The sequence below is a fragment of the Hyperoodon ampullatus genome (genome assembly GCF_949752795.1).
Source record: "Hyperoodon ampullatus genome assembly, chromosome: 5".
Classification (NCBI taxonomy): Eukaryota; Metazoa; Chordata; class Mammalia; order Artiodactyla; family Ziphiidae; genus Hyperoodon; species Hyperoodon ampullatus.
In genome coordinates this window covers 117,660,085-117,674,207 of record NC_136918.1, presented here as the reverse complement: position 1 = coordinate 117,674,207, position 14,123 = coordinate 117,660,085, and the positions used below count along the sequence as shown (strand labels likewise).

The 14,123-nt window shown below is 35.0% G+C and overlaps 1 protein-coding gene across 1 annotated transcript in view; it reads left to right on the top strand.

Annotated features, from left to right (window-relative positions):
• SAMSN1 (SAM domain, SH3 domain and nuclear localization signals 1) overlaps nucleotides 1-14,123 on the top strand; it is a gene marked incomplete at its 3' end in the record, with an annotated part of 144,890 nt that overhangs the window by 94,508 nt on the left and 36,259 nt on the right. The gene's annotated exons all lie outside the window — the stretch shown is intronic.

Genomic DNA, 14,123 nt, shown 5'->3' with positions numbered 1-14,123 from the left:
TGGTTGAGAGTCTGCCTGCCGATGCACGGGTTCATGCCCCGGTCCAGGAAGATCCCACATGCCGCGGAGCGGCTGGGCCCGTGAGCCATGGCTGTTGAGCCTGCGCGTCCGGAGCCTGTGCTCCGCAACGGGAGAGGCCACAACAGTGAGAGGCCCACATACCACAAAGAAAAAAAAATACACCTGGATAACATAGCATGATTTCTTTTTCCTTAATAAAATAAAAATTCAAGGTAACATTTCCCAAAGAATACAACAAAGTTTTTAAAAGCATTACTTAACTTTCTGTTCAAGGTTATTTTTACATACAATTTGCTTGATTAAACACAACCAATATTGAGTTGACAGTAGTAAGTTTTAAGGAGATCACAAAAATTAATATGAAGCAGTAGTTTTCCTCCAAGTATTTAAAATTTAAAGTTAGAGTATCTCATAAGAACTCTATTATGTAGTGAACTACTATCATATTTATGTCATTGAACAATTTTCAAAATGATACTTTAGTCTATGATCATCATTTGCCTTAATTGTAGGAACTATTGTAATACAAGTGGTATATTGTTCATCTTACTGGCTTACTTATTCATAAATGTAAAAAAATATTTGATAAAATATACATCTGGGAAGAAAATATATCACAGAAAATAGTCACACTGGAAACATTAACTTTTGCTGTGAATGAATTCCTGTTTCCTTTAGATGGATGGTTTCATTTTATATGAATTTAAAGAGCTATGTGAATGTATATTCACATGTTCATACCTTTCAGATCAACTAAATCCTTTCTTTTTAATATGGAGGTAATATTTTTCCAATTGTTATAATTATGTGTTAGAAACAACTTTGCTTTAATTCACATTTATTTTACTGGGTAATTTTCTTTGTGTATTTTATGGAAAAAGAGCCAAATCCCTAAGAGATGGCAGAGATTCCTACAAATAAATGGCTAGTAGAGAGAGGACTGCAAATTCCTTCATCTACTAGAAGGGAACATAGGGCCTGTGTCTAGAAAGATAGAATAGGACCATCAAGAAATCAGTCTGAAATGTAAGGAATCACCGTCTACACTAATTGACTACATACCAGACAATCATTCACATCTCTTGACCCGGAAACATACACTCCTTGTGCTATACTCTTTCAAAATTTCTGAGAGAGATTTCCTTGCTTTTTAACTGTACATGCTAAAGTAGGTAAGAAGCAACAACATTAAAAATGAGGTGACTATTATTTAGTCATGCAGCTCGTGTTAACTCCTGTGGGTTGCAGTTCAGGTGACCTAATACCCAATTCAAATGGTGAGTGAATATTATACCTAATGTTATTCCTTAAATAAAAGTTACAAAACTGTTCATTTGAAAAGTAAATAAATGGAGAAGGACTTTGTTATTAGTATTTTTAAATATGTCCTGTGGTTGTGAGAAAGTTCAAAACATTCATGGTTATAAAATGTAGCAATAGACTTTATGAGTCCATACACAAAATAATTTATTATTTTCTTATATTCACAAGGCTTATCAATAAATATATTCATGAATCAAAAAAAATCAAAACCCATTAAAATATCATTTTACCATCTATAATTTATTTATATGTTTTCTTTTTCACCTTTTATTCTCCTCTGTTTCTCCATTTTTGGTATGGGTTCTTTCCTTCAAATAGCTCATAAATAGGACAAATAGCATTCATATTTATTATAAGAGATTCATAGTGTAGGTTAAGAAGGAGAGACCAGAAATATTCCATAAGGGAAACTGTTATAATTCGTGTCTCAGAACTCTCTATGGCGTATAAGTAAATTCCAAATTAAGAAAGATATTTGATAAATTTCTTTTTGACAACTGACTGAGTATTCTACATTTAGATTAGTCAATCAAAAATAGCCTTTCTTAACATACTTGCAAGGTACTGTACTTTCCTTTTTGAATTTTGTTTTCACTCCTCATCACTAGTGCCCGCTACTGATTGTGAATTAAAAAAATAAGCATATCTAGTATGCAGAGTTCAAAAGATATGATCTCATTACACTCAATAATTCTTTAAATTATAGAACATAATTTTCCTTAACTCTTTTTCCAACTAAAATGTTTTAGTTTGCTATATTTATTGTGAGGTTATGATATACCAGTGGCTGTGTTTAGAGCTTTTTGTACACTAATTTATTTAATATTTGTAACATTTCTGTGGGAGAATAACTTTTATTTAGCCTTATAGATGAGAAGGCATAGAGAAGGTTAATGAACTTAAGCAAAGACGCACAGATAAAAAATAAAACTCTGTTGTGTGAAATACATTTGTCAATTTCCGGCACTCCTGTTCTTAATTATTAGGCCACCATTACAAGCATAGTGACCATAGATATTATTTCTATTTCTGTCTTAATCACCAGCTAAATTTTAAGGAAAACTGGGAGAGCATATTTTTAAGAGCTTCTCTCTGTCAGGTGGAAAGGAATTTAGAGGTCCTCCATTCCTGTCTCTGACTAAATGCCAGAATTCCACCTATTAAATCCCTCCATCCAAGCTTTAAAACTTAAAATTGTAAAACAACAATAAGAACAACTTTATTAGCATTCAAATGTTCAAATTGTCAAAAAAGATCATGACCTAGTATTGAGATAACTAAAAGCATGTATTTCCCTCCTAAATCTAGTATAACACCTTTAATGTAGTAAGCTCTTAATAAGTATTTGTAAAGTGAATGAAGTTTCTTGATTCTACTGTATGCAACCTGGTTCAAGTATGAATACTGACTAGTACTATGTATTTTCATTATTCTTGGTAGCAAGGCTGTTAGTGTGTACATAAGAAAGTTTGTATGCATGTGTGTAAATACAATTGTAAATCATTTCTAAGTTTCATTTTAAGAAAAACTCCAATAAAGCAAATATTGTGCAAGAATCCCTAGAGAGTCCCATTGTTACATAACAAGTAGACCATTGTTCCAGGTCAGGGAATATGGTAGAAACTTCAAAAATAGAAAGGGAATAGACACCACAAATGAAGCTCTGCACCTGTAATTAGAACAGGTTGACCCTTATTTGGCTGGGATTAATGATCTGTGTTAATAAATCTTAACTCAGGTTTTTCTTTGAGTAAAGGAGATTCAAATACCACTGTTATTTTAAAGGGAAACACTGGAATAATGGCAGCTCTGGAAATAGTTTTTTGTTTGTTTGTTTTTTTACCATTTTTTAAAATCTAAAGTGCATACTAAATGAGACACCATTAGTGTCACAGATGCTAATTTTCACTAGCAATGACTGAAGTGACATTCTTTCCCATTTTCATTTGATCCTAGCAATGACGAGAGGTGATGAGTTGATTATGAGTTGTTTTCACTGCACTGCCCGCTGTGCAAATTTATGCTCCTAGACAAGGATGACACATAGTTGTGGCATTTAAGAGCTTTCTTCATTGCTTTTCCTATCAAGACTGTTAAGATACATTTTTAACTCTTATTTAACCAGGTATAAGAAAAGAGAAGAAGTATTTATATGAACCGGTGCTTACTTTAGGCCAAGTACTTTCACAAGGGGTTTATGGAACTCCCTCCGCCACACAATTTACAGAAAACAGCACTGTAGCTGTGAAAAATTTTGTCCAAGATATCATGGCTAGCAAAAAAATCGATTTGAGATTATTCGGGACAGCTTTTCTTCTAAACCTGTGGGTTTCTCCCCTGCTACTTCTTTTTGCGTCATCACCTGGGGTATAATTTTCAGACTTTAATTTATGTGACTTCAGTTGAATGTTTTGGCTTTTCAAACAAAGTGATTCCAAGTAAGGTATGTGATATACAATGTAAGTAATATTTTGAATCCACTTTTCCCATTAAAAAAAATGGTGGGTATAAATAAATGTTTATCTTTACTTTTGGTTATTACCCCCCTGTGCCCCTAAAAATCTCTCTAAAGGTTCTCTTCACTTCTGTATTTAGTTAGTATTTATGTCATATTTGTTTTCCAAGAAATATTTAAAGTAAATTATAATGCAAACCTAAAAACAAATAACATAAGTCAGAAGAAAATGGAGTATAGACCACAGTAAAAAGTATTACAGGGCCACCAAGTTTGAGTTGAATATGGATCTAAGTATTGCTACTCATTGTGGTCCTACAGACTAGCAACACTGGCATTCCAGGAGTTTGTTAGAAATGCAGATTCTCTGGCCTACCACAAGCCTGTTAACTCAGAATATACATTGTAGTGAGATACCCAGGAGTTCTGTGAGCACTTTAAAGTTTGGAAATGATTTCTACATTGATGGTTCTCAACCTAGGTTGCACATTTGAATCACTGAAGAGCTTTAAGAAATACTGATGATTGGGTTCCTTCTTCAATATTCTAATTTACCTAATGTAGAATGTACCTGAGCATCAATAATGTTTAAAGTTTCCCAATCTGGATATATTTTTTTCTACTAATCTCTTCAAAGAACTTAAAAGTTAATTCACTCCTTCCTTCCTTCCTTCATTCTTCAAAGCAATAGATATCTACTGAGTGCTTACTATGAACAATATAGACCATATGCTGGGAATACAGTGGTGAATAAAACAAAGACCCCTGGCCTCATAGGATTTACATTTACTGGGGATGAGAGACAATAAACAAGATGAATATGTTAAATACATAGTATGCTAAGTGATGGTAAGTGTTAAGAAGAAAAGGAAGAATATGAAATACAAAGAACCAGGGAAGACTTGGTGAGAATGGGACATTTAAAAAGGGACCTGAAGGAAATGAAGGACTGGCCATGAGATTGGCTGAGGAAATCTTATTCCAGGACCAGGGAAGAGCAAGACCAAAAGCCATTTTTTTTTAAATTAATTTTTATTAGAGCAGAGTTGCTTTACAATGTTGTGTTAGTTTCTGCTGTACAGCAAAGTGAATCAGTTACACGTGTACATATAGCCCCTCTGTTTTAGATTTCCTTCCCATTTAGTTCAGCACAGAGCATTGAGTAGAGTTCTCTGAGCTATACAGTAGGTTTTCATTAGTTATCTATTTTATACATAGTAGCGTATATATGGAGTGTCCCTGGTGTGTTTGAGAAACAATGGATCAGAATACACAAGGGGAAGAGCAGTCACAAACAGCCGGATGTAGAGGGCCTTCTAGGTCATTATAAGGATTTGAGCTAGTATTAAAAGACTTTGAGAAGGGAAGAGAAGGATCTGGCTTACATTTAGTGGGTTTATTCTTGCTTTTGTGTTTCAAATACACTGAAGAAAGTGAGGGAGGAAGCAGGGAAAAGAGACCCTTTAGGAAGCTTTTACAAAAACTAGGAAAGAGATAATGGTGGCTCAGACAAGGGAAGAGACAGGTTGGATGTTGAGAAGACGTTGAATTTGGGATTTATTTGTACATACTGTATACCTTTGGATATATAAGAAAGGAACTTACCACATGGGCTCTAAAGGTGGTAGAGAGAAAGGCTGCCCCTGCTCTGCACTGTTCTTGCTTCCAGCTGGTGCTCACACTTCAAGGAGAAATGCCCTCATCCCTCTGCTCCCAGCCACCAGAAAATTACCCCCATATTGATATGCCACTTCCCAAAAGTTTCTACCTCTTTCTTCAAAATATAATTTTCTATTGGATTTAATTTTCATTTCTGGGGTACCTTGAATCAGAATAGATGAACTAATAATTTGCTTATTTCACCTGTTGAATTGTTTGAAAGAGGTAAATAAATTTAGCCTTGAAAAATTATCTTCAAAGTACCAATTCACTTTAGCCATCCCATTTTATGGAACATGAATCTGTAATCAAGTTTTATTTCAAGCAAGTAGCAAAGGTTTAGTACCAAATAGATGGCTATATCTGAAAAACACACAGTGCCCCGATGATACATAGAAATTTCTGGAGACAAGTGGTTGAGAGAAATGACAGAAGTGTAGACTCCCCTTGTAAATGTAGGTATTACATCCTATAGGAAGGTATAAAGTCATTACCTTGACTACCAAAGCACTGAATTTGTTAAAAATCAATTTAGTGACACACTTATCTCTTTAAACTTCCCTTGCCTTGCTTAGGAGATAAATGGCTTCATTATCCCTGCAGATTGTGTGTGTTTTGTTTAAATAATAGAATTAAGTCCATACTCTACATAGCTGTGTTTCCAAATTTAGCATTCCCAAACTGATCCATTTCTCTTCCTTTCTAGTGTTAAGGACTTAGGTGAACTTTTGGAAACAATGCATTCATAATTAGCTTCTTAGTAGAGAACAAAAATGTCCTCCATTAAGAATTGATTAATAAGAATAGAAGAGGGTTTTAAGCTGTCTCTGGTGGTAGACAAAATGATTCTTCTATAGATAGAGAGCCATTTGTCAATACAGCTGGCCATGTCCCCTTTCTCCCCTCATTTAAAGAGTTTTGGAAGTTTTCACCTAGTCTGTATTAGTTTTCTAGGGCTTCTGTAACAAAATACCAGAGACTCAGTGGCTTAGAGAACAGAAATCTATTTTCTCACAGTTATGGTGGTTGAAGTCCAAGATCAAGATGCGGCAGAATTGGTTTCCTTTGAGGGCCATAGGGAAGGATCTGTCTAGGCTTCTTTCTGGCTGGCAGTTGGCTGCCACTTGCTGCCCTTTAACTTGACTGCCCCTCTGTGCACATAACCTGGTGTCTCTCTTTGTGTATCCAAATCTCAGCTTTCAGTGGCTCTGACCACTCTCACTCTTTCTTGTTTGTGCCTCCCTTAGCCTAGAATACCTTTGCCCATTTTTCTCAACTCATGAACTTATTTTTTAATTCCTCACTGGACTCTCATTCCCTCAAGAAAGCCTCCACCTGTTAACCCAAGGCAGTGCATTAGAGGGCATTCTGACAGAGCAGGAGGGAATATGAACTAAAGTCTTATAGATTGGGTTTGAGGTCTTATTTTGATATTTCTTAACTATGAGATGTTGAACATTTTGTTAAACATCTTTTGAGTTTCTTGTGCTTATCTGAAGAAGGGAATATGTTAAGGCACGTCACATAGGATTGATGTGAGAATTAAGTTAATTACCATATGTAAATTTCCTAGCACATAGTACATGTTTGATTAATAATCTCTCCCTCCTTTCTAGTTTAATAGTACTTGTTCAATACCTCTATTGTTTCTTTTAGCATAGTTTATTCTAATATGTCCTCCCAAATGGAGTTACCATCAAGAACAGGGGATGCATCTAATTCATATTTGTATCCCTGCAATTTTTGGGGGGGAACAAAAGCTTTTGAACTCTGTCTAACTTTCACACTCCGTGTGCCCTCTATTACACTTCGGCTACCATCAAAAATATTTATAATATGGAATATAGTTGTGATTCCTCAACATATGCACAATACTTGTGTAATAACTAATGGATAATATAAGTCATCTAAAGTAGTACTCTACTCCAAGACATAGTTTGTAAGTGGGTCACTGATAAAGATCTGGGCAACTTCCACATAAAACAAAGTAACCGTTCTTAGAATGTAATGAGACAAAACGATAATCAAAAATTGTAATGTAATCTGTCTGAAGGAAAAAAAATAAAAGCATTTGCAGAGAGTGTTGCTTTCAGGGAGGTTAGAAAGGAGGTGGAGAGTAGAAATTTGCCATTGAGTCTGCAGAACAATCTGTATCAACAAAAGCAAATATTCCATTAGGCTCAGCAGACTTGCTCACTTAGGTGAACTAAGTTCAGGCTATTATAACTTCGTGTCTCTAGCCTTTAATACAAGCTAATTCACTTTTCTGTGACTCTACTATACTAATCAAACAAACTTCCAGCAATGACTTTGCGTCCCATGTCTCTAGGGGAGACATTTCTTTGATCAGTCAACAAGAATATGCATTCTTCTTGGCAGTTGAATTTCTCATACCTAACCAATACTTGGTATTGCCATTTTCGGTAGCCTAACAGTTTAGTTTATGAGTCAGTCCCCCTTGGAGTTGTTTAGTTCTGCAAGCTTGAAAAATAAAGTTCTTGTACCTGTCGATGTGAGGGTCTGACATTGGACATGGAGACCTAACCAAGGAACTGGCTTCTTGGAAGGACTGGCTTAAGTTGCCACCTGACCCCACCTTTTCTCTATATTCATAAAATAAAGACAGCTAAACAATGAAGTTTCTTTTCTATGTTTTTCATAATTTTAACAATTTAAATTCCTGGAATAAGATTCAAGACAGATTTACCTTATATCAATATCATAATATATAGTGATATGACATTGGTCTGAATATTTGATTAAAATTTTTTCTGAATATTCACATGGTTTTAGCTAGGCAACTTTGATTTTTTAATTAACAGTAATAATAAATAATTTGATACATAAATTTTGTAATGCTTATGGGTATATATTCTTTATATTGTGAGTTATTATACAGCCATCATCTTTTCTAAACTAAGCCATCTACAAATTTCAAATTACTTTAAGCTTATGAATATCTCACTATAATTATTTATCAATTTTAAAGTACCCATTACCAATGAAACAAAGGTTCATAATTTTAAAAATAAAATTCCTTTAAAGATAAATGTTCTACAATTATCAGACATACATTGTAGGTTTAGGAATTGTCATAAACTGAGTTCATTTCTACCACTACTATTACATTTCAAACCACTATTAACTCCTCAATAGACTAAAATATTTTTAGAGCCAAATCCAAATACAATGAAAGGAAAATAAATGTAATTGACAATGAAGAAGTTATGGAACCCAAACATCTCTTCCAAATATCCTAGCATAAACTTACAACTATTTTTTTTCTACTTATTCTTTCCTTGTTCGGGATTACATACTGTATATTTGCCCCACATAAACATGTCTGTTCTTACTAAGAAAAAAAAGTTTAAATTACTAAGCATAGTGTCAGTGGGTGCTGCCTGAGATGGGAATGTTTATAAGCTTTATGATATTAACTGCAGCACTCAACCTCAGGTGGCATAAAACATGCAAAAAAGAACTTTCTGTCAGTTTTATTATTTCTAAAAAGGTTCTCCTTGAAGCAGAAGAGTGACCTTGCTCTGCTGAGCTGACATATGCCACTGGATTAATGGTCGAGCTCTGCTGGAGGGAAGCTCACAGAAACATTGCAATTCCAGAAGCTGGGCTGGCGGTGACCATTAATCAGGGGGACCAAAATCATGCATCAAACACACTCATTTAAAAGTAGTAAAAGTGACTTTAAAAAAAAAACCTTTTTGAGAATTAGCTTGTTGTTTGTCATTACCTGTGTTCAAGGAGATCACTGCATGACTGGAATATCCCTTGGGGAGAACGTTAGAGGTCATTACGTACCCAGAGGCCAAGTGAATGTGGTGGACATTGCAGACTAATGGAGGTAAAGGAGAGTTTTTGTTCGAGAGAATTTGATGGGAAAGTGTATTAAATGGATTCTATTTTCCCAACTTTATTTTCACTCCTTTATTTAACTATGATTTCAAAGCAATGGGTACTATGAATGTTGGCCTCTTTGTGAAGATTTTATTTTATTTTTAAAACTGGAGTGATTGGATTTAGTGGTAGAAACATTTGACTGGTAAATTTGGTTAGGAAATTTCTCAAGATCCTAAAGTTTGAGTCAACATACTCAACTACTAAGTATGTTAATAAGTATCTTCATGGACTTAAAGGTACTGTACATTCTTCCACCACATGTTAATTAAGAAAAAATTTTCAGATCTTTTTCTCTCTCTGATTACTGAAAAGGAGAAAAGGCTTAAATCTAAAACCCTGAAAGAGAATGTTCAGTTTAATTTAGATGATAAAAAGTTACTCTTGCTTTTTACAAATCTCTTTGATGATAAAGTTGAATAGGCATAACCTCTTTCATTTTTTCAATAGTTTGTCTCTTAGATTAATGATACTATGCATAATACATATGATATAATTTCATTAGTAGGTAGAACAAATAGTAGATTATAGCCTTTATTGAGAAAACCAGGACATTGATCATTAAGATTATGATCAATGTAGTAAGGCCTGCTATGATTACTACTTCAAAGTTATTCTTCTCCTAAATAACTGCCGCCTTCTTTAACCATGATATTCAATATTATCTTCTTTTGTTAGTCATATGCTACTCTGGAGAATTATTTATGCTGACTTATTTATTTGTTTTTGAAGATTATAGGATTAAAATACTTGACAATGTTGTGACTATAGTTAAAATATTATTTAATATTTGGCTATAAGTAGAAAAAATCTAATATGTACACAATAGAAAGTTAATTTCTAAATTTATGGGAGGATTATACATATTTCTTGTAACTGGAAATCTGAATCATCCATTTTTCCTACTGCAGTCTCTCTATCAAGGTGCCTAGAGAACAAAATTAGTAATGGAAATTTGCTCACAGAAATTACTTATCATTGAATAGGTATGGTAAATGCATAAAGTATGTTACCTGTAATTCTTCATTCCCCTCCCCACCATCTTCCCTAAAACACAAACCATCTTGTGAAACCTTGATGGACATGGTTAATCATGATCTTTAACTCTAAGCCCAAAAGTGGCATTGGAACACTTTTCAACACAGCTCTCCATGAAGGTCTTAACAACCCATCTATGCTGGTGCAAACAATTGAAAAGTTCCGCTTATTCTGGTTTCGAAAGATAGTCCATCCAGACAATGGGAAATCCTAGTGATATATTCTTGTGAATACACAATGCTTTTCTAGTGCCCCCAAATGAATATGTTCACTAGAAACAATATTTCTTTCTCTCCCTTGAAGAGTTCGGGAGATAATTATTAAGACACATTTTTTTGTCATCCAGTGCTTCTTTTAATATACAGTGTGTGGTTCATTGTCTTTTTATTACTTTATCATCATTTTAGCAATTATCCTCTTGAGATTTGGCAATTTCTAAGTAGTCCCTCAGTCAATAACTACACAATCTCTTACAGTAAATAATTTTTGAAGATGGTTAAGCAAATTCAAATTGTATTGATTTCAGCTAATTTCATGTCCAAAATCTGTGATCATTTTACTGTCTTTCTTTAGACTATCAATAATATAGATATAGACATATGCATACAAAATGCCTTTCATGTATTAAGTAGTCAGTACAAGTATAAATAATGACAAATATAAATTTCCAAGCTGACATCTAGTATACTTTTTTTTTTTTTTTTTTTTTTGCGGTATGTGGGCCTCTCACTGTTGTGGCCTCTCCCGTTGCGGAGCACAGGCTCCGGACACGCAGGCTCAACGGCCATGGCTCACGGGCCCAGCCGCTCCGCGGCATGTGGGATCTTCCCAGACCGGGGCATGAACCCGTGTCCCCTGCATCGGCAGGCGGACTCTCAACCACTGCGCCACCAGGGAAGCCCCAGTATACATTTTTAATTTATTGTGTGTGTAAATATAATCTGCTTTTAGGAATTGCTTCTATATTTTTATACCATTCATCTGAATATGGCTCTATTTAGCTCTTATAGATTAAAATTATGTGATTGGTGCCACCAATAGAGTGTAAATTCCTCCAGGATAGATTCTTATTCATACAGACAGCCCTGGTCCCAAGCACAAAGTTTAGCCATAGAAGCCCCTTAGTATATTTACACTGAATTGCATAATGTAAAAATTATGTTCCTTAAGTAAACACCAGCAAATTGTTTTCTTTGACTATAACATGACTAAGTTATAATTTGCTTTTGTGTAACTGTGAAATGTATGGTTTTTGTCATTTAACTTGAAGAGAAATGTGTGGGATTTGTCATCTGTTGTGATTTTCCTAAGGCTCCCAACTGTAGGATTTTTTCTATAGGCCTACATCACTTAAGATCGGGGGCAACCAATGTGTGCTAAAATGATAAGGTGTCGGCAAGTGGCCTCATAGACAAGGTAGGACTTGATCCTGCCCTTGAAGAAAGGGCTGGATTTGAGTAGGAGGAAGAAGTGTGGAAGAACTTTCCTTAAGAGAAAAACAGCATGAGCAACAGCTTAGAAACATAAATGAGTGCGTCCATATTGGCGAGCAAGAAGTGTCAGAAGTTCTGCTTAATCAGATTGACTAGCATTACCTGAATCCATGGGGAATCATGAATGTGCAGCATGCTAAGTTTGGACTTCATTTTGTTAACTAAAGAAGAGCCACTTAAACTCTCTGAGCCTCAGTTTTCCTCATCTGTAAACTGAAGAAATCAATAACCATCTCAGAGGGGGGTTGTATTTGTTTAATGAAATAATTATAGATAAATCACTCGGCATAAAGCAAGCTCTCAGGGGCCAAGAAACCAATGTGGAGCAAGCTTTACATTTTGAGAAGAAGAATGGAATGATGAGAATTGGTATTTTAGGGAAATTAATCCAGTGTTATGACTTCTTTAGATGATTGGAGAGGCAAGAATTTGGGAGCTAAAGAGCTGAAAGTTGTTATTTTGTTGACTCAGGAATGGGGTTATAAGCACATAGCTGCGTAGCAGTAATGACGAAAAATGCCTACAGCAGAGATTTGGGAAAAGAATTGAGCAGATGTGAAGGCTGAAAGAATGTGTGTGTGGTAAATATATTACATTTTGCATTATGTGTCCAAACTCCCCAAAGACAGCAGTGAGCAAATACCGGTTTCCAACAGTGCAGGTGGAAGGTTCAGAAATCAGGATCAAAACAGATCCTCAGGGGTAAGAGGCCATAAGTAGAGAGAGATTTTTGTTGGCATATATGCCTTCCAGCCTGAAGGCAGGCAGAGAAGCTACTGTAAATTAGAGAAGCTGTAAAAGTGGGTTCCCTAGGGGAATTCTTGAAGATTTCAAGGAAGGATGGTATAATGAAACAATTCCAGGAGGATCAAGAGGGACCACTTAGTATACTTGTTTATGGGTTTAGTAGTTAGAAAAAGAGAGAGAAGGAATAGAAAGTAAGTGCTATAATAATAATACAGGAGTGAGTAAGCCAGCAGAAGTTTTACAATAGGAAAAACAAGAGCTGAGAAGTTCAAGATAGCCTGATCATGGTCACATTTTTTAAAGTTTTGCATTTCCTTTTTATTCTATAGAATTTTGTAAGAGTTGATACCTAGCAATATCAAGTGACTGAACTTTGGTTGCATTATGCTTTTTACCTGAAAAAAAAGATATTTAAGACATATCAGTATTATTTATTTTAAAAATTCTTTTCAGCTAAAATAGAATATCTTAATTTTTATTCAATTCCTAAAAGTGCAGCATACTTTTAGTCAGTGAATGCAATGTAAATCATGAGATATGGTAATAAGTAAGTAATACAGCAGTGCAATTGAGAATTCTCAATGTTTGAATCTTTCTCACTCATAAAACTTATTTTTTTTTTTTCAAGTAAGTCTGTGTCTTTATTCCCGCTTTACCCCTAGGTTCTTCATGACATTTTTTTTCTTAAATTCCATATATATGTGTTAGCATATGGTATTTGTCTTTCTCTTTCCGACTTACTTCACTCTGCACGACAGACTCTAGGTCTATCCACCTCATTACAAATAGTTCAGTTTCGTTTCTTTTTATGGCTGAGTAATATTCCATTGTATATATGTGCCACATCTTCTTTATCCATTCATCCGATGATGGACACCCAGGCTGTCTCCATCTCTGGGCCACTGTGAACAGAGCTTCTATGAACATTTTGGTACATGTCTCTTTTTGAATTATGGTTTTCTCAGGGTATATGCCTAGTAGTGGGATTGCTGGGTCATATGGTAGTTCTATTTGTAGTTTTTTAAGGAACCTCCATACTGTTCTCCATAGTGGCTGTACCAATTCACATTCCCACCAGCAGTGCAAGAGTGTTCCCTTTTCTCCACACCCTCTCCAGCATTTATTGTATCTAGATTTCTTGATGATGGACATTCTGACTGGTGTGAGATGATATCTCATTGTAGTTTTGATTTGCATTTCTCTAATGATTAATGATGTTGAGCATTCTTTCATGTGTTTGTTGGCAGTCTGTATATCTTCTTTGAAGAAATGCCTATTTAAGTCTTCTGCCCATTTTTGGATTGGGTTGTTTGTTTACTTGCTATTGAGCTGCATGAGCTGCTTATAAATTTTGGAGATTAATCCTTTGTCAGTTGCTTCATTTGTAAATATTTTCTCCCATTCTGAGGGTTGTCTTTTGGTCTTGTTTATGGTTTCCTTTGCTGTGCAAAAGCTTTGAAGTTTCATTAGGTCCC